The following is a 23,515-nucleotide window of genomic DNA, read 5'->3' as shown; positions in this document are numbered from 1 at the left end:
AATTTTGATGTGTGGTGTTAAGGTTATTACTATATAAGCTTTAGTATTGACTGTTCAGGTTCGATAAACTGAACAGTTTAAACACTCAAAATGTGTATTCTTATATCTGAGCTGCACCAGTAAACAGTATAGTTAGTTTTACGTGTGTTCACTCTTTATTGAGTTCCGTTGTGCCAGTGAAGAAGGCTAAGGGGCATATGTATCAAGCCCTTTTCCCGTTCGCAAACGGGCCGATTCTCAGAATCAACTCGTTTGCGAATGGAAAAAGGCCTTTTGGGATGTATCATCCCAAAAGGTCATCGCAAATTAGAGAATCGCAAACTTACGATTCTCTATTTTGCAATTGCATTTAAGGAATTGCAAGTTGCGATTCCTTAAATGTGATGTAACAAGCACCCAAGTTGTGCGATTTCTCCTTAAGAAATCGCAAATTACCACCAACTTGAAGTTGGTGGTAATTTGCGATTTCTTTGAAAGATGCACTTTTGTCATTTTTCAAAGTGCCATGTGGCGCACATACATGCCCTTAGGGCATGTATGTGCGCCACATGCGCACACATGCACATTTCAGGGGTGCATCAGGGCGTCCTTATGACACCCTTGCACCCTTGAAATTATTCTCAATTTGCAATTCTCTAATTGCGAATCGCTAATTGAGAATGTCTTCCCATTCATTCCTATGGGCCTCCTGGCCCATAGGAATGAATGGGAAGGTATTCCTTAAATGCAATTCGCAATTTGCGAATCGGAATTAAGGAATGCCAACGAATCGCTAACAATTTGCGAATTTTTACTTACATCTCGTTTGCGATTCCCAAATAGCGATTCTCAAAAAATCGCTATTTGAGAATCGCAAATAGAGAATTTGACACATATGCCCCTAGGTTTGGGAGAGGAGGCAGCAAATGCCCTGTATGCTGAAGCACAGGAGGCAATTTTTGCACTGCCCCGTTGGTTCAAATGTTGCTTTTTCACTTAATGGAAAATACATACTTTTTGGCTTGGTCAGTCAGTGTTCTAAAGTACATATTCACCCTGCACCAGTGTAAGTGTATGTAATATTTTTCGTGGGTGCTAGTCAGTGGCAGGCAATACATATGATCAGTCGTGGGGCAGGTGGAGGCAGCGCGTGAGGGAGCGGTGGGGGAGCATGGGCGGAGCGCGGGGGAGGGGAGAAAAAAAAAGAATAAAAAACGTACCTGATGCAGCTTCTGCCGCCTCGCACCTCGGAGCTTCTCTGCTTCCTGGTCCCGACAGCAGCAGACTCCCCATCCAATGCCCGCACTGCTCTCATGCTGCATGAGGGCAGCCCGTGGATTGGCACGAGCGGGCTGCTTTGACGCTCAGGTCTGGGAGTCTGTGCTGGTTCTCCAACCTGACCGTGCAGTACAGCCAGGTTGGAGAAACCTAACTGGGCATGTCTGTTTGGCAGGCCTAAGACAGCCGGTCAAACAGACATGCACAGTTAGTAGTGCACATCACTCTGCCCCCCTCCCATTGCCCAGCCTCGCCCATCAGTCAGCAGCCGAAAAATAAAATGGTATTGTTTTATTTTTCGGCTGGTGGCTAAGGAAGTGGGGCGACGCCAGTCCGCCATTGCAGAGGAGCAGCCCCTGGACTGCTAGTTTAGGTCTTATTTGTAAGTGGTGTGGTAGTTAGCTCTGTTTTTGCAGAGCTTATGCTTATGCAACGTCTCCTTTGGTACAAGTCGGGGCAAAGCGACACTACCTCAGGAACAAAGGATGGAGGGACGAAGAAGCGATTGGAACACTGATTGGCTGCTCTTTCACTATTGAGCGGGATATGAAAAATATCGCAGAATCTAGTTCACTCGCAAGCACGCATGTGCACAGACACACACACACATACATACATTCTCTCTCTCTCTCTTTCTCTCTCTCTCTCTCTCTCTCTCTCTCTCTCTCATTCTCTCTCTCTCTCTCTCTCTTTCTCTCTCTCTTTGTCTCCAATACTGGGGTTTCTGCAATTTTCCCCAAATCGTTCCTCCTCTCATTGGCAGAATCTTTTTGGGATCAACCAGTGAAAAGACGTGTTAAGACAGTAGCAACCATTGCTTTCTGCCTGTGCCACTCCCTTTAACCAGGGTGCATCTTCATGGAGTGTGCTGAGTTGCACGCGGCCTGCCACCTGCAGCCTGCATCATGTGCTCCGCCTACTGCTGCCTGATGGGTGTGGTTTCATAGTGTCGCTGACCAATTCTGCTTGGTGGGTGCTTCCCCTATTGGGTAGGTCCCAACCCCGATAGTGTGCCCCCTTCGTGCTCAGGGCCTGGAACACACCCACTTGGAACCCCCCACTAGGAGTTTAGCTTCATTGGCAAGGTGCACTCTATGGGGATGGAAACACAGGCTACATCGAATGCTTTTCAAGCTCCTGCAATCAACATCTTGTGGTCACAAAGTGTATGCTGGACCATCCTTTTGTTCCCCAAGTAGCCAGAATTTGGGCATCTTTTGAGCTACTTAGGAAATTCCAAAAATTCCAGCAAAATTCCATGGTGTGGAAAGGTGGTACAGACACCAAAGTGGAACAAGCAAGGGTTCCTTCTGAATAGGTTGTCCTTCTGTTTGACATTGTGAACAATCTAAATTCAGCCGCATCTCATTTCAAGGGTCTTCTATTGTTTCCACTCCTGTCTTGGTCAACCCTGACCACCTCTATGGAACTTTGGCTTCATGTGCAATAAGTTTAGCCTATTTTTACTTGTTCCAAATGATTTAAGGTATTTCCAGCGTCCCCTATGTGGATATGCTGCGTTTCTATTTCATTTTTACAGTCTAGTGGAATTAGCCATCCTGATTTCTGATTCTGATTATCTGACCCATCCCTTCCTTACCATATGCTATTTATTTTTTCATGCCCCCATCTGCCTAGTATATCTAAGCACTCTTATTTATTCAATCCTTCTCCTTCAGTGATTTTCCTGGTCTGATATCACATGGAATGTCAGTCATTGGCATCCATGCCTTCACCGCGTGGTACTTTGCAATGCATGTAATACAACCCGCTGACCTTTGCAATGCGTTGTATTGCATTGTTGTACTTTACCAGGCAAAACTGCTAGTTAGTTTACTATACTATAACTGGAAAATGTCACAGTTTTTTTTTCTAAATGTCAGTTTTTATCTCTTTTCAACATCTTTTAACTCTTGTTTTTTTCAGTGAGCCATTCACCCAATCCCCATAAGCGAACACCCCCCACTGGTGTCCAACCTCCAACCAGGTCCTGCAACCATTCCCTGTGAGTGCCCAACTCACCATGGGCACCAAACCCACCGCTGCGAACTGTCTTCCCTACAAGTGTCCAAGCACCCACTGTGCATGGCCTTGGGCGGTGGGCGTTGGAGTAAGGCCTGGACTCTGAACAGGCCCGCCACCAATCCCTAGTGAATGGCCTTCCAGTTTTATACAGCCTTTGGCCATCCCCATGGTGGGCTGGAAGAAGGCCCTTGCCACCCACCCCCATAGCTGAGGGTGCCAAACTCCTCACAGGTGTCAAACTCCATTCAGGGCAGGGCTAGAGAACCAAAATCTTACTTGGCAAAAAAGCTCAGGGCAGCCACGCTTCCATTGTCTCCTCATGCCAATACTCTTTTTCCATCCATTCATCCTCTCTCTCTCTCTCTCTCTCTCTCTCCTTCTCTCTACTTGCTTTCTTTCTCCATTTACTCTCACTCCCTCTTTTGCTCTCTGTCTTGAAGTTTCCCCGTGCCTGCTGCAATTAACCTTGGGGAGATAGGAATAGTGACAGAGGAACCGGGAGCAGCCCTGAACTTTCAAAACTGGCCTCTAAGCGCCCCAGTCGACCAGGTGGAATAAAAGTCCTGTTTGGGCTTTACCCCACTACTGCATACAGCTTTCAGCCATGGTCTGCGCCCAAACTACTGCAGGTGGTCAACTCCCACAGCCTATGGCCTGAACAATGGTGGTTGGCCTTCTCCTTGTATTTTTAAAAATGTTTTATTGGTACTGCAGTAGTGCTGCACTGGAATACCATAATAGTAGTACTGCTGCACCACAGGAGGTGCCACTCTGGGTACCTCAAAAATATTTTTGTTTAAATTGCGACTTAAGTAAAGTCCATATGTGACCCCTGCATATGGCCAAGGGGGTCAGGGTTGCCCACATATGTGGCCTTTCATTTTTTTATTCAGGATTCGATAATCGAGGGCTCCCCTTCCCCCAGGCCATTTTCGGCCCCGGGAACCCCATCCCCGGGGCCAGGCCTTTGCTTTTTTTTAAAAAAAAAGAAAAAAATTCGGTTGGGCGGTGATATTGCCCCAGGGACCCCATTACACAGGGCATAGCCAGATCGTCGGGGACCATGGGGGAAGCCCCCATGGTCCCTGCCGGCTCCCCGCCTTCTGCGGGAGCAGCCATTCCTTTTGGGTAGAGAGAGCTGCAAACATGCAGCTCCCTCTGTCCAAAAGCAATCTGCTCCGCTTCATGGAAGCAAGAGCATTTTTCCTGCTCTCGCTTCCATGAAGCAGACCAGAGTGTGCTATGGCTTGGCGGGAGCACTGCTCCGGCCAAGCCATGGCAAACTCCAATGTCCCCGGGAACCCTGGGTCATTGCTGGAGCCGGCCCTGGGATGTGGCAGTCTCCAGGGCCATGGAGGGCTCCTGAAGGTGGCCACGCAGCCCCCCTTACATCTAAATTGTAGCCCTGGGGAGGTGGTGGTTCATGTGGGCGGGGGTCCGCAACAGACCCCTGCCTTTACTTAATTTGTGCCCCAGGGAGATGGCGGTCCCTGGGGCTGCGTGGGGGCTGTCACGTGGGCCACCAATTACAATAAATTAGCCCTGGGGAGGTGGCGGTCCCCAGGGCTGCATGGGGGAGCTGCAGCCCTCCACGCATTCTATTTTGGAAATAGCCCTGGGGAGGAGGTGGTCCCTAGGGCTGCGGGGGGCCGCGTGGGCCCCCTGCATTACAATAAATTAGCCCCGGGGAGGTGGCGGTCCCGGGGCTACTGGGGCCCGCACGAGTCCCCGCATCATTATTTTTGATTGCCCCAAGGACCTGGCCCACCCGGGGGCTTAAAGAAAATGAAGCATGGGAGCCCGCACTTCGGGTTTTAAAAACTGTGGCCGGATTCGCGGATCAAGCGCGAATCCCGCTGAAATTATTTTTAAAAATGCTTTTTTTAGCCCTGGGGGTCCCTGTGGGACCCCCTAAGCTGGCCTAGGGGGTCAGAGTGTTTCTACCCTGACCCATTTTCTTATTTTTCATCGTTTTTCACCTTTTTTCTTGTGACGTAGTTCAACCACGTCACAAGATGGCTGCCAACACTTTGAAGTGTTGGCAGCCAATCAGATTGCAAGCTAGAGATCGGGAGGGTTCGCGGATCTTCCGCATCCCTATTTGTATATGAGAATTTTTCACATTTCTCAGGAACTACTGAACAGATTTACACCATTTAACAAAATGAGTGCCCTCTGGACCAAGAGCTACCTTTCTGACAAATTTTATGTAATTCCATTCAGCAGTTCGGGTTGTAGCTGCGTCAACAGTTTCCTATGGAAATTAACATGGAGAAAATGAGTTTTGGGACCCCCTATTGTTCTCGACCCCCGCTTGACGGATCACCCCAAAACTTTTAAGACAGCAGCTAAAGTAAGTGGGCCATTAGTTTTGAAAACTTCGCGAAGATTCGTCATACGGCACCAAGGATATTTACAAAAGAAAAACGCTTATTGAAAAAATAAGGTCCTCATATATATATATATATATATATATATATATATATATACAGGTGCTTCCTCATGTGAGCGTGGCTTCACGTCAAATAATTTTCCAACAAACGTCCACAAAAGACCAGGAGCACGCTCATGTTCCACATATGATTTTATTATGCCCAGAAAACGTGTTTCGTCACATTCGCCTTTTTCAATTCTGGAAATAAAAAAACAGGTTTGATTTCGTATCTAATTAAATAACAGAGTTCACCTGCCCATTGGATAGTAATTCATGGCCATTGAAAGCGGACACCATTTCCTCTTCACTAGTTGAATTACATGTCTGCAATCACAGTGTGTATAATAAAGCACTAGTTGATCCCTTGAGCACTTTTGCAGCCACAAATTGATACTTCGCAGTAAATACTGCAAAGCGCAAATTGAATAAATAACACACTGTGACCTAGCCTTCACAACCAACAGATGACGGAATTATTTATTTATTTAATAATTCCTATTCCGTCATCCGTCGGCTCCCCCCCCTTCGCGCCTTGCCCCGCCCCACCGCGCTTACCTGAGCCGGCTGCCGCTGGACAGGAGGTGGACGGCAGGCGCACAGAAGGCACTCGAAGACCCACAAACAAACCCACGACTGGGCTGAGCCCAGCAGTGCGAGCAAAGGGCAGTGTATTCAATATTCGCCCAACTTCGTCACTGAAAACCAGACTACACCAAAGCATGCAATTAACAGGCTTGCACTAATTAAAACAGAAGAATGATAGGGCCCTGTGCTTCCCAAGGGTTCAAAAACAATTTGTGTGTTTAGTTTTTTCCCTTCATACGTAAGGGTCGATGCGCATCGAATGGTTGGCGCTTTTTGCCTCGAGGAAATTCAAGGAGCTGACACCCCTTTACCATCAATCACTGTGTACCGGAAATATGAAAATAAATGATGTGCCTCGTGCCAGTATGGGAGAAGGGGGCACATTAAAGGGAGGTGAGTGTTGGTGGTGTGTCTGTCACTTTTTGCACGGGCTTCTTCTCCTCCCACACCCCACTGTGCTCATTCATGTCAATCTGCGGGCGTTACTATGCCCGCACTGAATATCTAAAATAAGAATGGACTCAAGCCCAGAGTTAAATGGACGTTATAATCTTCCGGGTTAGTCTGCACACAGACCTCCTACTTGCATGTTTGGCTACGCTGTGCACCTACAGTGACAGCTACTTGGGGGCATATCATCAAGGCCAGGCGATAATTATCGCTCAGCGCTCTTAGCGCGAGGATAATTATCTCCTGCCAATGCTGAATTTTAGCGCGGAGATAGCGTGCTGACAGCAACGCTTATCTCCAAAGCGATAAAATTCAAGGCGCAAGCTGCCAACTGTGCGATTATCGCTGTAAGTCCAGCGATAATCGCACAACGTTTGGCGAAAGCTTGCTGATAGGGCAAAGGCAGACTTGCCCTATCAGTCCACCTTCCATAGGATATCATGGCTAAGTCAGTTGAAAAGCAGGCGTAAGGAAAGTAGCGATAACAGAGGGTATCGCTACTTTTCTTGTCGCTCTGCAGGTTAGCGTGTGGCTAGATAATAGGAGAAATGTCGCTTAGCGACATTTGTCCCGTTATCTTGGGGTGGAACGCCCACTTTGCATCTCATTAGAGATGCGAAGATGGGCGTTGGGGGAAAGGGCGATAAGGCAAGTATTCACGTGATAGCCTGACCTTGCTGATAAGGCGATAAAATTATCGCCGCTTTCCGTCCGAAAATGGATGCTAAAGCGGCGATAATTTTATCGCCTGGCCTTGATGATATCTCCCTTTGTTCTTTCCGCAGAAGCACGCTTGCTCTCTTCCAGAGCAGTGCTGACAATAGGAGCCAGCCGCCCTTGGTTTCACTCAGCTCACCCCGTCGCTGAATCAATCGCATATATCGCCTATCCAGTGAGCGCTACTGACTCTGGAGTTGCAGGGTACAAGGCTCGGGGGCAGCAGGGCGAGTGAGACTCCTAATCCCTTTGGTATCTTTTCACGCGGTTAGTAGGCTCTCTGCGGCTCCCATACTCTGCCTCCGCGTTTTCATGCTGTGTTCAATTTCCAGGTCGCAGTGTTCCTCATTGCGGCAGCCTGGATTCAAAATATAAGTGATAGAAGAACTGCCTGTCCCTAACCACTTCTGTATTTGTACTTCTGCTGTTTATTCAGCATTTGTTATTTTGCAGTGAAAGAAACAACTCCTAATTTGCTTGCGCACATCTTCAAAGAAACTTTATGGCTTAAAATACAGTGTCAACACTGTTTCTCCATTTGTGCATTTTAAATAACTTTTTGAGGCATTTAATTTGCTGTTTTTTTAAAGGGCTTAATCAATGTGATTGTTTAATTTTTAATTCTATAGGGTTTTTGGTATGTAATATGTCTTGGTTTAACGTGCCTCGGTTATATCTTATTTCACTAAAAATCTTTATTCTTCATTATCACACTTAAAGGCGCTTCCAGATATATAAGTTCAGATGACCAGTTGTACAAAAAAGCACTTCAAATAAGTACTTCTCAATGCAGTGCTATGATGTGCCTATTAGTGTCAAAGTTTCTTTGTTAAAAAACACACTTTTTTAATTTAGAAGAGACTTTATCATATTTTCATTAAATTGCACAGAAGCCATCCTTGGGTGTGTGTGGCCATTCACCAGTGGCACGTGAAGAAACATTAGATACTGTAGCACTCAGGGTAATGAGCTGCATAGCTAAATATCTATAAGGTCCCTAGGGCAAGATTATTGGTTATGCCAATGCTTGCTTTTTTTTTTACTTTGAGACATACTACCCGGCAGCTACGCTGCTGTACAACATGGCTAAAAAACACATTGAGACTTATTAATAATCAGCTCATCCTTTTATCTTTCCGTGGTCCATACAATTATGCATCACTGTTTCATAGCCATTACTGAGTAGCGCCTTTCCTTAAAAAAAGTGTGGTTGCTGTAGACGCGCTATAAACGATCGGTAGGCTCTGACTGCATGCTCGAAGCAGCCCTACCTGAGCAGCCATCAGAAGCCGGTGACAACCCAGCTGTGGAAGCCTCAGCCTGGGGCAGGATTTTCTTCTGTATTCATCTGAACCCCGGGCTCAGCGGCTCTTGACTTTAGCACAAAGTAAAGATTTCATGGTAGTCAGTCTGCACCAAACTGGGGGGCAATTTACAAGCCCCTATCGGCACTGGCGATAGTGACCTTGCCTTATTTACAGGGCCACGTTAAGCCACTTAGCGTAGCTTAACGCTGCATTGTAAATAAGGCACCCTTTTACGCTGTATTTTGTGTGAAAGGGGAGGGCAAATGTCGTGGTGGGCGTTCCACCGCAAGACCCATTGATTTTGAGGCTGCCTCCTATTTACAAGGGCAACTCAAATAGGAGGCAGCGCCAAAATTAGGACCAGGCAAAACCTGGTAAACAGGCAAAATGAGGGGAAATGCTTTATTTCTCATTGTTTTTGCGGTTTCCATGTGTGCTGCCTTGTGCAGCACACATAGAAACAGCAAATTGCCTTTGACTGTTTATGTGCAGGAAGGTCCCCCTTTCTACACATAAACAATCATTTAAAAAAATGCAGTTTTCCAACTTCTAAATGTGCCGCATAAAGCAGCACAAATATGAGTGAAAAAATAGCATTTAAAGATTGTTTATGTGCATCAAGGAGGGATTTAAAGATTGTTTATGTGCAGGACGAGGAATCTTCCCCCCCAAGGCAGATATGGTGCAAGGGTGCCTGCTTTGGCGCTAGGCAGCTGAGCACAGCGCCAGTGCAAGGGGAAACACAGGGGTGCGCCACATTCTTATGAATACGGCACATCCCTGCATTTCCAGAATGGTGAGGCGTGGCGTTAGCAATGTTTGCTGAATGTCACCATTCTCCATTCTGCTGTAAATGCCCCTGAATATTTTTGGGGAGATATCGACCAGCATTACAAAATTCAGATGAGCACAATGCCCGAGGGGAGCTGAAGACAATGTAATATATCTGTATGAGTTGATTGAGGGGTGACGTGGTGTTAAAAATAAACCCTCCTGGAATTTGGATCTAGTTTTTTGCTTGTTTACTACCTCCTGTTTGTTCACAGATCATACTCACTGAAACTAGAAATGGGCTCTTAGGAATTATATGAGGCTGCCGTCCTAGGTGTCTGTGTGGGGGGAGTGTCTCTCTTCTGAAGTCAGAAAGGTACATTCCTGCGACATACATCCATGAAATGGCGTTGGGGAATGAATCATCTCTAATGCAGCACAAAATCAGGTGGCTCTCAAAGTCATTCAACAATCACCAACTAGTTCGACCTATTTGTGTGTCTTCGGGTTGATGCACTATCTTTTCTTTAAGAGTAACAAAGTGTGGAATGGAGAAATACCAAAAATACTTGTAAGACTACGCAACCCACTACACACGCATCCATTCATTGAGGAATTTCACACATCTGTCACAGCACAGGGACCTTTTGAATGAACATAAAGACTTGGCTAAGCCCCACTTTCGCCAGTATTTACAACACAGAGTGACGAAAAACGAATAAATACGTACTATAGACAAGGTTTTTCCTCTGACCTTGACTTCTTGAGTCTTGTATTGACGTTTCGAATGATAAAACGTAATGTTTCGTATAGTAAAGGTAAATAGAAACAAAGACTGTGCGTTATAAAATTGGAAATCCATTCCAAAAAGAAGACAGCTCATTTCATTGTTAGCTCATGGGCATGTAACTCTAAAATACTTTTGGACCTCACCCTTTTTGCAGGATTATCCTCAAACTTTTTGCCTTCCTCCTATTTGGTCTGACCTGTTTGTGTTGGCTTTAGGACTCTGGACACTTTACCACTGCTGACCAGTGCAAAGTGCAAGTGCTTCAGGTGCAAATTGTATTGCTGAATGGTGTATCCTTTGATTGCCAGATTTGATTTACTAGTAAGTCCCTAGTAAAATGCACCAGAGGTGCCCAGGGACTGTAAATCAAATGCTACTAGTGGGCCTGCAGCACTGTTTGTGCCACCCACACGAGTAGCCCTGTAAACCTGTCCCAGACCTGCGATTGCAATGTCTGTGAGTGCAGTTTTGTACTGACTTTTCACCCTGGCAAGTGCACTCACTTGCCAGGCCCAAACCTTCCCTTTTACTACATGTAAGTCACCCCTAATGTAGGCCCAAGGCAGCCCCATGGGCAGGGTGTAGTATATTTAAAAGGTAGGACATATACTGTTGTGTTTTACATGTCCTACTAATGAAATACTGCTAATTTCTTTTTTCACTATTGCAAGGACTATCTCTCCCATAGGGTAACATTGGGATTTCCTTGAAGTATCTTGTAAGTGTAATTCCCTGTTAGGAACTCACAATTTAAAATGCCATCTTTTGGTGAAGTTTGTTTTTAAATTGCGTGTTTGAAAATGCCACATTTAGAAAGTGGGCATTTTCTTGCTTAACCATTCTGTGTCTCTGCCTGTCTGAACAATTCACGTCTAGGTTAGGCTGACAGTTGGGCTCTTGTGCATTCACTCCAGACAGTCACACAAAGGAAGCTGAGGTGTGCCTTGCACATCCTGATGGGCCTTCCTGAGCTAGAGTGGTGGCAGGAGTTGTCACTGACACCTGAATAAGGCTGTGCCTGTACTCACACAAAGCTGCCTCCACCCCTCTGTAGTGTGTCTGGAGCCATGTCAGGGAAAGGCAGGGTCTTGTGCACTACAAAGACTTTCGTTTGAAGTTTCCCTACTTCAAATGCAGAAACTGGTATAAGTACTGGAACAGTAACACCATAACTGCAGATCACTTCTGGACAGGGGACATTCTGCCAGGAAGAAGAGCTGTGTTGCTGTCAGGAGGGACTAGCACTTTGCTGTTTGCTTTGCTGTGATGGCCTGCTGCTTGCTGCTTCTGTCGTGGGCAGTGAAAGGACAAGCCTTTGCTTTCTAGATCCTTCTTTCCAAGTTTCTCCAAGGGCTTGAGTTGAGCTTGTCTCCCGTTGGAAGTCTCAGGGATGTCAAAGATTTCCGTCACATCTTGTTACCAGTATTGGGACTCTTCTGCTGTGAGTCCTGCATTGCAAGTGATGCCAAAATCAGTCCTGGCTCCTTGGAACTGAGGGGTTGTGCTGTAACCTCCAGAAAAGCAAACCCAATGCCGTCCCCAGCACTGCTGCCTGCACCGAAGCTGTGGTCACTGCTCACATGACATTGCAGCCACGGCCTCACTGATGACATCGCTTCATGCTGTCATCGATGCCGCTGCCTGCACTGAGGCCGAGAGAACCACCCTTGAATATCACAATGCATCGCCTCAACGATATCGCAGCCCCTGGTGTACAGATGGCAGCACCATCACCTCAGACCTCGTCACCAACGTCACTGCCTGCACCGTGGCTGAAGGCACCACTCGTGAAGAGCATGACTCATTTCCTCGACTCACATCTTAGCTCTGGGTATGCCAATGACGGTGCCCAGCACAGACGCTGCTCCGCAGCCTGCACCGAAGCCGAGGTCACTGCTCGTGAAGAGCACAATGCACCAGACACAACTGATACCAGCACTCCTGACCTCGACATTGCGGAGCTCAATCCCCAGCGAGTGTGACTCCAAGGTGGCAAGGACTTCTGCCCAACATTCATATCTGATGCCTGCCGATGCCGGCGATGCCTCATCTTCAGATTTCATCGCAAAGTTCCGAAGGCCTCTTCACTTCCAAAGGAACTGTTTTGCGGGTCTGTCCGATGCTGTATCACTGAACTGTTGGGTTTGAGTTGTTCACGATGCCGCAATAGCCATGGTTGGCTCTATCGACTTCAAGGAACTGTAATTTTACGTTTATTCTTGCATATCTTTACTTGTGTATGTTGGATTTTCATCGTTATGGTCTTGTTTAACTCAGATGAATATTGGCTATTTTTCTAAGCTGGTGTGGAGTACTTTTGTAGTGTTTCCACTCTGTTACTGGGTGTGTGTGAACGAAAAATTTACACATTGACTCTGAGATAAGCCTGACTGCTCGTGCCAAGCTACAAAGAGGGGTGAGCAGGGGTTATCTTAGCTGTGTGATCCCCTTACCCTGACTAGAGTGAGGGTCCCTACTTGGACGGGGTGCAGACTGACTGCCAACTACAGACCCAATTTCAAACAAAGCCATTTAACAATCACAGCCATTGTTTGTCTTGTCTGGGCTCATTTGTGAGATGTACTGGATGTGCAGCATAAAAACATTCCTGAGGGCCCTTTTTTATATATATCTTTTTATTGATTTCATAAACAAAAATCACAAACAATAGGCAAATCACATGTAGTGGAAAATAAGGCATAGTAAATATGACATTTCATTTGGGATACATAGAAATTGCGGGAAACAGCACGTGAATCGGGAAGAGTCCTCAAGGAGACAAAGATTCGTTGTCAGGGGGAACCGTAGGTGCGACACAAATATCTCCCCTGTATGTGTTCCCCTTTGCCCACACTCTGGACCATTTATGGGGGCAGCCTCTTGCCACATAAACAGTTTTCTCCCTAAACATGCACCAATCAAGATTTTGTTTCCATATGGCAATAGTAGGGGGTGTGAGCCCTCCCCATAGTTGAGCAATGTCTCTTTTAGCAACGGCGGCACCCAGTGTAACCCACAACCTTTCCGCCCCCACCAAGTCAGTGGGCTCCCACACATTGAGTAAACATCTCTTAGCCTCTGGGTGGATATTCTTGTGAAGGACCTCACTCATGACCAAATGTATCCCCCTCCAATATCTGAATCTGCTCACATTGCCAAAGAATGTGCATAAAGGTGGCGACTTGTCCACACTGTCGTCTGCAGTCCATGCTCTCCCTACGCCCCATGCGGTTCAGCTGTGGTCCAGTGATGTAAGTACTGTGGATAATTTTCAATTGTACCAGACGGAGACGTGCAGAGATCGCCACCTCCCTGGGAGAGGCCACCGCCTTCCCCCACTCCTCGTCGTCAAGTAAGAGGCCATCCCTCTCCCATGACTCGCGTAATTTAACCAGGGGATCTGATGTGTTGTTGACAAGCTTTTTATAGGTTAATGAGATAGGTTTCTGCGGAAGTAGCCCATCCAATAACCTATCCTCTAGGGGGGAGGAGTCGGGGAGGGGGAGTCCCCTTTTATGGCCGTGGTCAGTGCATGTCGGATCTGCAGATAGCGAAAGAACTCTGAGTCTGCGAGCTCATACTGCTGTTGCAACTGGTCAAAGCTGAGCATGCCACCCTTCACCCAGAGGTCGCCCACCCGAGAGATACCAATGAGGTCCCACTTATCGAAACCTTTGGAGGAGTGTAGATTACCCAGTTGAATCGAATCCCACAAGGGGGTCGCAAGCGTCAGTTTACGGTCCCACCCTAAACTTTTGTTGACTGCGTGCCATACTTGGACCGAGTGGGAGGTGGGCCCAGTCAAGGGGAATTTCTTGGGATTAGCATAGAGGGCTCTATTGTACGTCCCACCCGGCAGCAGCCATCAATCCATAGCATAGCCCGGATCTCCCGGAGCCCGGTAGGTACCCTGGTTGATGGCAGCGAGGTGAGCTGTCCAGTAATATTTCTTTATGTCGGGGAGGCTGATGCCGCCATCATACCAATTGAGGGTTAGTTTGTGAAGCGCTATTCTTGGTCTCCCATCCCATAGCAACTGCCTCTGTATGTCTTCGATCTCTTTAAAATATCGTGCGGGAACTGGGACGGGCTAGTTTTGTAGGGCATAGAGGAAGCGGGGCAGGGACATCATTTTAAAGAGAGCGGCTCGGATCCAGATCAGGGTATACAAATCCTCCTTACTTCCACGGATAGAGTAAATTCACAGTTACACGCACATACACTCACCATACACTTGGGCCCATTTCACTAACATACACTCAATTACTCTATTACCACTAAACCTGTAGAAAGAAAACCCTTCTAAACACCCTGCATCTGCATCAAGGTCGATAAGACCTAATTGGTACTGTCTTGAGTCATGATTTAGTCAACAATCTATACAACAATAATAGAATACTCAATAATTGACAAGAAATAACCACCAACACTGTATTTTAAAATTATGGTACTTTATCTAAAAATTAGTTCAAATGGAAAATCAATTCAAAATAAATCATTATTCTCATAATTACCTATTCTAGCTAAATGTCAAAATGGGTCAGGACAGGTCTCTCGATAGAAGTCTCTCAAGTCGCCGTCCTCACAGTATCGATCCTCACAACGCAGGTTTGGAAAGAAGTGGCATAGACCCTCTCTAGGCTAACAATATTTATAATAAATCTAACAAAAGAAGGCAACATAAAATGTTTAAAACGTCCGCTGAACCGCTGAGCAGAGCGAGAAGGAAATGATGTAGCATCGCTACATTTGAAAAATCTCCGCTCAGAAAAATCACAAAAATAAAAAGACGGAAGAAGAGGACTCAGATTTGCAAATGTTTCTTTTTACATCCGCATTTCCTCGGAACCAGCATTGTGATCACAAAGTTCATTGTGGCTCCCTTGTCCTCCAAGGACACTCAGATGCACTTGGATGTTCGCCCAGAGCTGCTGTCCTCACGGAAAATTTCTAAACCAGGCGAAGACTGTGGTCAGATGACTCTCGACCAGGTTCAGCAAGGCCTTCTCATCAAAATTTCATCACTCGAATGTAGGCTTTAAACGGCAGCCATTTTTCTACTAGGCCAAAACGTATCATCTTAATTAAAAGAGACAAAAACAACGTTACCACAGCATAGTGATTAAACAGTGTTAACCCCACTAATACCCTTATGTGTATGTAATTATCTAGCCTTTGCAACACAAGAAAAGCATTAGTACACGACATTAAAAAAAACGTTTTGTGCTTTAAAATAAACAGCACTCAGCAACATTTATTTAATAAACATGCACATTATTAATAAACACACGAACGCATCCCCACGTGTAGTTTTCTCTTATTAGTACATATTGGTTAATCAGAACATTTACACAAAACAAATAATTAGTAATTACAAATTAATAATTTTTAATTTCACAACGTATAGACAAACTGGAGCTTCAAAACCCGATAAATTTTCAACAGAAAACTCTGCTCCAGCAATCCCCCCTTTGGTGATTTTATCACCAAATAAACAACCCAAAAAAAAAAAATTTAATAAAATTTAGTCCCAATTTTTAGGAGAAACTGGAAATGTCTTTTTCTTTTTCACAACACTAGACACCAGACTCCCTTTCATCATCCCTCTTTGTTTCCAAATAAACACTCTCCCTCAATTCTTCTAATTCTATTTCTTGTGGTTCTCTTTTCAACCTTTTATTTCTCTTTTCATTATTTCTTTTAATTAATTTCTTTTTCCCTCCCCTGTTTTTACAACACACACACACACCAATCTTAGTATCAATAAAGCAACAATTATACAAGTCAAAGGAAACAATATCTTACCTATAATAGTACTACCTATTTTTGCAATAAAATTCTTAACAGCAACTATTTTATTAGCTATTTTAGTCCAAATACTCTCAGCTTCTAGTGGTACTACTTCTTCATGCAAATCAGTAATATTTTTAATATAGACCTTCAGGTCTTTGCTTTCGTCAGGAATGTAAGTGCAACAATGTTGAACTTTCAGCATTCCACAAACTCCACCCTCCTTAGCTAATAGAATATCAAGGGCAAGTCGATTTTGCATAGACATGGCACGTACGGCAATCAATTCCGTATTCACCAAAAGAAACCCTCCAGCGGTATTTGTCGATAAGCGATCAACCACTGTTGACAGTTTCCGAATTCCATAAGCATTCAAAGAAATTCCCACTGCTGGAATTAAAGCTCCAAAAATGTCACCCACTATTTCTGACCAAGTTTCTCTCTTAAAACGCGTTAGTAAATTAATATGTTCTACATCTTCTATTCTATCTATATGAAAAATCTTTGGAAAGACCAGGCCCACATAACACGTGCCATACCAATGGTCAGGCAACTTGTAATAAGCCTTGTTCCCACAAACATAATACACTCCTGGGAAAACTGGATCTTCTCCACCTCTGAAACCCCATCCTGTTGCAATGAAGTATGTATCATGACACTCACTAGTCCCAACAAAATATGTATCATATTGGGATTTCCTTCTTGTAATGCACAGCTTACCCTTCTGTGGTGCATCTAAAGCTAAAGTTGGACTAGCTCCATTTTTCAATTCTTTTCCCATCTCAATGTCCCAAATTGTCTCACTCACTTTGTATTTCCCTGCTTTCTCATGCATGCTCATTCTCCTTTCCTCTACCATGTTTAGGAAAGCTTTCTCCTCTTCTTTCAAACTGCAAGTTAAATTATTCTTAAAAATGTAATCTAATGTTAATTCTTCTTTCTCAATAAAAATCTCACCAAAAATGTTAGCTTCTTTAGCTGGATTCAGCTTTTTGTTCTAGGCAAGTGCCCAAAAATACTATCTTTGTTAGACATCTCATAATCTATTTTCCCTAACAAATAAAAAACACTACTCAATACACTACATGAAATTCCATACGTAGCTGGTAAATGGTGATAAGTAACACCCTCTGAAACGGATGCAGGTAACTGCATACATACGTAGCAATCCCTAACTTCCATTGTTTTCACATATTCGTATAACAATTTTGAAAAAACATTTCTAGAAAAATCATTAATTGACCTATCTTTATGTATGTAAGTATTACTAACTCTAGTTGGAACTTCTTTTTGTGAAATTTTCCCTACATTAGTCTCATTTTCTGCATGTATCTCAAATGTACCTATTGTAACTCTAAAAGTAACTAATAAAGCTAATACACCCCATAACAGCATCAATAATGCAGTACAGCAACAGCACATTCTACACCATCTTTTCAAAAAGGCACATCTACTTTGGTTATTCTCTATGTTAGCCATTTTACTACTTTGACCTTGTCTTTTGACTTAGCCTCTACTACTCCACTACTGAAATTTCTTGAACTCTGGATTTTTCAAACAATTAATTTTCAGACTTTCTTCTTTTCACTTTTCTCCAAGTGAATTCTTCTGTTCACTCAATCCAAGTGAATTCTTCTGTTCACTCAATTTGGATACTTGTCATTCTTCACTTCAACTTCTTCGACATCAAATTGTATTAGATCTCCAACATCATCCTCAGTATCCGACTTTTCTCCAATGTCAGTCAAGATTACTTTCAGGATTTCACCTGTACCTTCCTCAACCACTTCACGTATGGCCTCCTCTGGATTTCCCTGACTTTCTGCCTCTTCACCTTCAGACAGTGCCACGTACGTCCATTCCGGCGACCTATACTTCTGGTTAGGTTTTCTTATCCTCTTGATCTCCTCTGGTTCTTTCGACTCTTTTCGCTTTTTACCTTTTGCTTGATTCTGACTCGATACCTCATTCACTTGTTCAGCTTTTGAAGTATTTGCTCGTATCAGTCTGTATCTCAGCTTCTTTATTCTGTTGTTAGGCCAAAGATCTCCTCTTATAACCTTTTTCGGCCTTATTTCTTTATTATTTCTTTCTCCAATCCAAGTTCTCTTTCTCAGAACTCGACCTTCTGATTTCTCATTTTCACTTTCATCTGATTCTGTTTCAAATGCCTCTTGTTCTTCAGCAGTTTTATTTCGCTCCACAGTCTTTTTCACCACTATTTGAGACTTCCCTATTTCTGTCCCTCCTCGGGTCTCCGACACGCAATCTTCTTGCTGTCTATTTGTCCCTTCACCTAGCTTATCAGAAATGTTCCCTACACCTCCTCGGGGGTCTTCCGCAATCTGTCCCTCTCTAACTTCTACTGACCCTACTTCTTCAGGTGTAATCTCAAGTGGTTCTTCAATCTCAATCTCCTCTTCTGATTCAGGAGTAATCTCTGTGGAATTGCTCTTTTCTCTTCTTTTTCCTCCACTGCTTTTTGGAACTTCAGGCTCTCTTACAGAATCTGATCTCCCTTCTGAGACTCTCAATGGTTCTCTTGAAGCTTTTTCTACTTCTTTTCCTGAACTTTGATTCTTTCTCACTGGTTCTGGGTCTTCATTATCACTGGAATCTGACTCTTCAAAATACTCCTTACCAGTCCCATCCTTTGGGTTTGGAACTCTCAGAGTATGACTCGCATGTACCCAGTTTTTCACGCCAGCACACTTCACTGCAGTTGTCGTAGTCAGAATGACTTGTCTCGGCCTTCCCCACCTTGGAACCAAGCAATTTCTTCTTCTGTGCACTTTAATCCTCACCCAGTCCCCTGGACTCAGATCATGAGCTTGCTTCTTCTCAAGTGTGGTAGCTTCTTCTCCAACCTGGTGAAACACAGAATGAACTGCGTCAGCCAGGCCTTTACAGTAATCCAAAATCATGTCATCAGTTATTGTCATCAACTTATTGACAGGTACAAATGCATGACGCATTGCACGTCCCATTAATATTTCGTGTGGACTTAAACCAGTAGTTCTATCTGGAGTAGATCTAATAGTCATTAGCACTAGAGGCAAGACATCAGGCCATTTCATTCCAGTGGCTAAACACATCTTACCAATCCTGTTCTTGATTGTGCCATTCATCTGCTCAACCACGCCAGAAGCCTCTGGCCTGTAAGCACAATGTAGCTTCTGCTGTATGCCTAATGCTTCACAAATCAAACTCATAAGCTCATTATAGAAGTGTCCACCTCTATCAGACTCAATCGTCACTGGAAACCCGTACCTAGGAATCAGCTCTCTTAACAGTAACTTTGCCACTGTTATTCCATCATTTCTCCTAGTCGGATAGGCCTCCACCCATCTTGAGAACAAGCAGACTACTACTAGAACATACCTCAATCTGTTCACTTGGGGCATTTCAATGAAATCAATCTGCATTCTCGTGAAAGGACCACCTTCTCTGCCTATCGTTCCCAGACTCACCACTGTCTTTTTCCCAGTGTTAAATTGCTGGCAAATCAAACATCTTTGACAGATGCTCTCTGCAATTGTCCTGAACTTTGCATTATACCAAGTCTGTTTAAAAGACCTGATCATCGCATCCCTTCCCAAATGTCCCTGGCCATGATACATCCTTGCCATTGTCGACAGCATGGAATTTGGCATGACTGGTCTGCCATCTCTATAGACCCAAACATGGTCTGTTTCTCTTGGGGCACAACCTGCCTTGATCCAGTCTTTCTTTTCTTCCTTTCCTGCCTCATCCTGCAACTGTTTCACTTCATCCCACGTTTCTAGGACATTAGTAAACATCACAGAACAAAAAGACATTTCCCCTTCTCGTTCCCGATTAATCAATTGGTTATTTTTCGCACAATACTGAGCAATGTCATTTGCATATCTATTTCCAACAGTTACAAAATCATCTCCTTGTCCATGAGCAGCACATTTCACAACTGCTAATTCTTTAGGCAGCTGTATCGCCTCAAGTAATTTCCCAATCACTTCAGCATTCTTTATTGGAGTCCCACTTGACGTCAAGAAACCTCTTTGTAGCCAAAGCTGGCCAAAATCATGCACAACTCCAAATCCATACTGACTATCAGTCATCACAGTCACTCTCAAATCTTTCCCAATTTCACAAGCTTTTGTCAATGCCACCAATTCAGCAACTTGTGCAGATTTCACTCCTTTCAATGATGAAGCTTCCATTACTTCTGAAACCTTGCACACTGCATATGCTGCACTCAGCACACCCTCATCATTCCTTAGACATGATCCATCCACAAACAGCACATGATCACTCTCAAGCAAAGGAAGATCCCTTATGTCTGGTCTCGGTTTTGTACAGTAATCCAGCACATCCAAACAATCGTGATCATCTTCTGTCTTCACACCCACATTTTCAATATCTGGCAACAATGTCGCTGGATTCACATTCACACATCTCTCAAGAGTCACATTTGATGCTCCCAAAATGACTTTCTCATATTTAGTCAGCCGACTATGTGACATGTACTGAGTTCTGCTTCTTGTCAAAAGAATTGCCACATTATGAGGTACGAATACCCTTACAGGATATCCCATTATTATTCCCTCACTCTGTTCCAGACTTCTGCATGTTGCAGCCACAGATTTCAGACAACCTGGTAAACCCACAGCTACAGGGTCAAGTGTCGATGAGAAGTACGCAATAGGCCTTCTCAGTAGTCCATGTTTCTGGATTAACACTGAAAGTGCACAACCATTTCTCTCACTGCAGTACAACTCAAACTCTTTTTCATAGTCTGGCATACCCAAAGCAGGGGCTTCACACATTCTGTTTTTCAGCTCCTCAAATGCTGCCATTTGTTCTCCATCTAGTTCCAATGGGTCTGTCATCTCACTTTTTGTCAGCTTAATCAGTGGCTTTGCTATCAGGGAGAAATTAATTATCCACTGACGACAATAACCCACCATACCCAGGAACATTCTCACTTCCCTCTGGGTCTTTGGGGCCTTCATTTCTCTGATGATTTTGATCCTGTCATCAGTCACCTTTCTCAGACCTTTTTCAATATTGTGTCCAAGATAATGCACCTCTTTCTTGCAAAATTGCAATTTGGCTGGAGATACCTTTAACCCTCCATCTGCCAGATGATTCAGTAAAGCTATGGTATCTACTTCACAAGCTTCACGTGTCTTTGATGCCACAAGTAGGTCATCAATATACTGCACTAGTACTGAGTTTTCAGGCATGATCAAACTCTCCAATGACTTTTTCAATAACTGATTGAATATCGAAGGACTCTCTGTATACCCCTGTGGGATACGACACCATGCTAAAATACGCTGGCCAAACCTAAATGCAAAAATCGGTTGGCTGTCATGATGCAATGGAATTGAAAAGAAAGCATGACACAAATCAATCACTGTGTACCACTCAGCATCATGTGGAATCTGATACAAAATCACTGACGGATTTGGCACAATGGGACAACATGCCACCACAATTTTGTTAACTTTTCTCAAATCCTGTACAATCCTGAATTTCCCATTAGGCTTCTTTAGCCCCATTATCGGCGAGTTACACGGACTACTCAGTAGTTCTCTCAAAACTCCTTGCTGAATCATTTTCTCAATAATAGGAGTTATTCCTTCAATTATTTCTGGTGTCATTTTGTACTGAGGAATGTTAGGATAAGTAATTCCCTCTTTCACTGAACTTTTTACAGGATCTACATTATTCATCAATCCCACATCCTCTCCAGTAAAATCCCAAACTGTTCTCTTTACTGTGTCTCTCAGCTCGTGAGGCAAATCCTCCGGATCAAACACAGCATATGCACCAACCATTTCACTCTCTCTATTTCCTAGAGTCATTCGGTACAAAACATCCTCATCTGGTGTTTCAAAAGCTATTCCATCCGGTGTACAAAAAATTGTACAGTTCATCTTACATAGCAGATCCCTGCCTAACAAGTTTACTGGACTAGTGTCACAGACAATAAATCTGTGCATGTCTGAAAACTTCCCTATTTGTACTCTTACTGGTTCGGTAAGACGTGTCCTGATTTGTGTATTTGCTACACCAACTACTTGGATTGCTTCATCCGAGAGAGGAAGATTTCTAATATCTGCTGACCTGACAGTTGATCTTGTCGCACCTGTGTCTACTAAAAAAGTAACATCACCCTCAGACTCACTCCCTTCATTCTTTAACAAGTACTGTTGTACCTGGTTAGAACGTCTTTGTTTGTTTACCTGTTCATCATTGTAGAATCCTGAATCCTGATTGTACTTTTGTGACCCTCTATTCTGCGGCAAGGGCGGTTTTGGCTCTTGACTCTGCTGTCTCACAACAGAAGGTTGTTGCGGCTGTCGATTATTCCCTTCGTTCTGCACCTGTTGATTTAAGGTTTTACCCTCATTATTCACTAATGGTGGATTTGTACATTCAGATCTCCAATGTCCCAGTTGGCCACAGTTGTGACACGGGAACTTCTTTTTTGCTTCCTCAAGATTTCCCTTTCCTTTCCCTGCATACCTGGGCCTATTCCCTGTATTGTTTCCTGTATTATTTGCCTGTTCCACCAACTGTGCTTCTTGTCTTTCCGCAACTTTCACTTGTGCCCACATTGCTTTTTCTTTCAGCTTTCTCTGTTTTGCTTCAATTTCATCACTGAAGTATTTTGCATGTCTCAAAATCTCATCTATTTTCTTACTCTGCCAATCCACTGTATGCTCACGAATTCTCTCACCAATCTCAGGTCTCAGGCCATACACAAATCTGTATACAAAATGACTCAAATCTTTGTCACCCAGGTGTTCATCTCCACTGAATTGTTTAAAAGCCAGTATCAGCCTCTCATAAAAAGCATGAACTGATTCTTTTGCTTCCTGATGTGTTCGATCTATCTTAACCCAGTCTGTTTCTTTTGGAGGAACTTTACTTTTCAGGTATACCATCACCTGATCATATTTTCTTATTACCTCTGGATCTGGTGCTCCTGTTCTCTGATCTCTTGGATATTCCTCAGTAGGCCAACTCACAACTATTTTACACTCAGTCCACAAGTCTGCTGGAACAATTATATCAAACAGACTATTCAGGTCAATCCACAGCACTTTTGACAATTTCACAAACCTGTCTACCTGCCTGTACCACTCGACGGGCTTTTCTCTCAGTCGAGGGAAATCATTCGTAAATGATAAAATATCCTGTCTGGTCCATGGAACATGTACATATCCTCCTCCAGGTATTTCTCTCATAGGATAAGTATCCACTGTTTTCTCTTTTTCTCTCACAGGAAATGCTGAATAAGTTCTGTCTCCTGATTCTTCCCTTTTCTTGTACCACCTATCCTTCCACTTTTCTACATCACCCCATCTTCGCAACAATGCGACCATCTCCTTAATTTGT

This window comes from Triturus cristatus, chromosome 10 (genome assembly GCF_964204655.1).
Source record: "Triturus cristatus chromosome 10, aTriCri1.1, whole genome shotgun sequence".
NCBI lineage: Eukaryota > Metazoa > Chordata > Amphibia > Caudata > Salamandridae > Triturus > Triturus cristatus.
Note: the sequence above shows the minus strand (reverse complement) of the source record.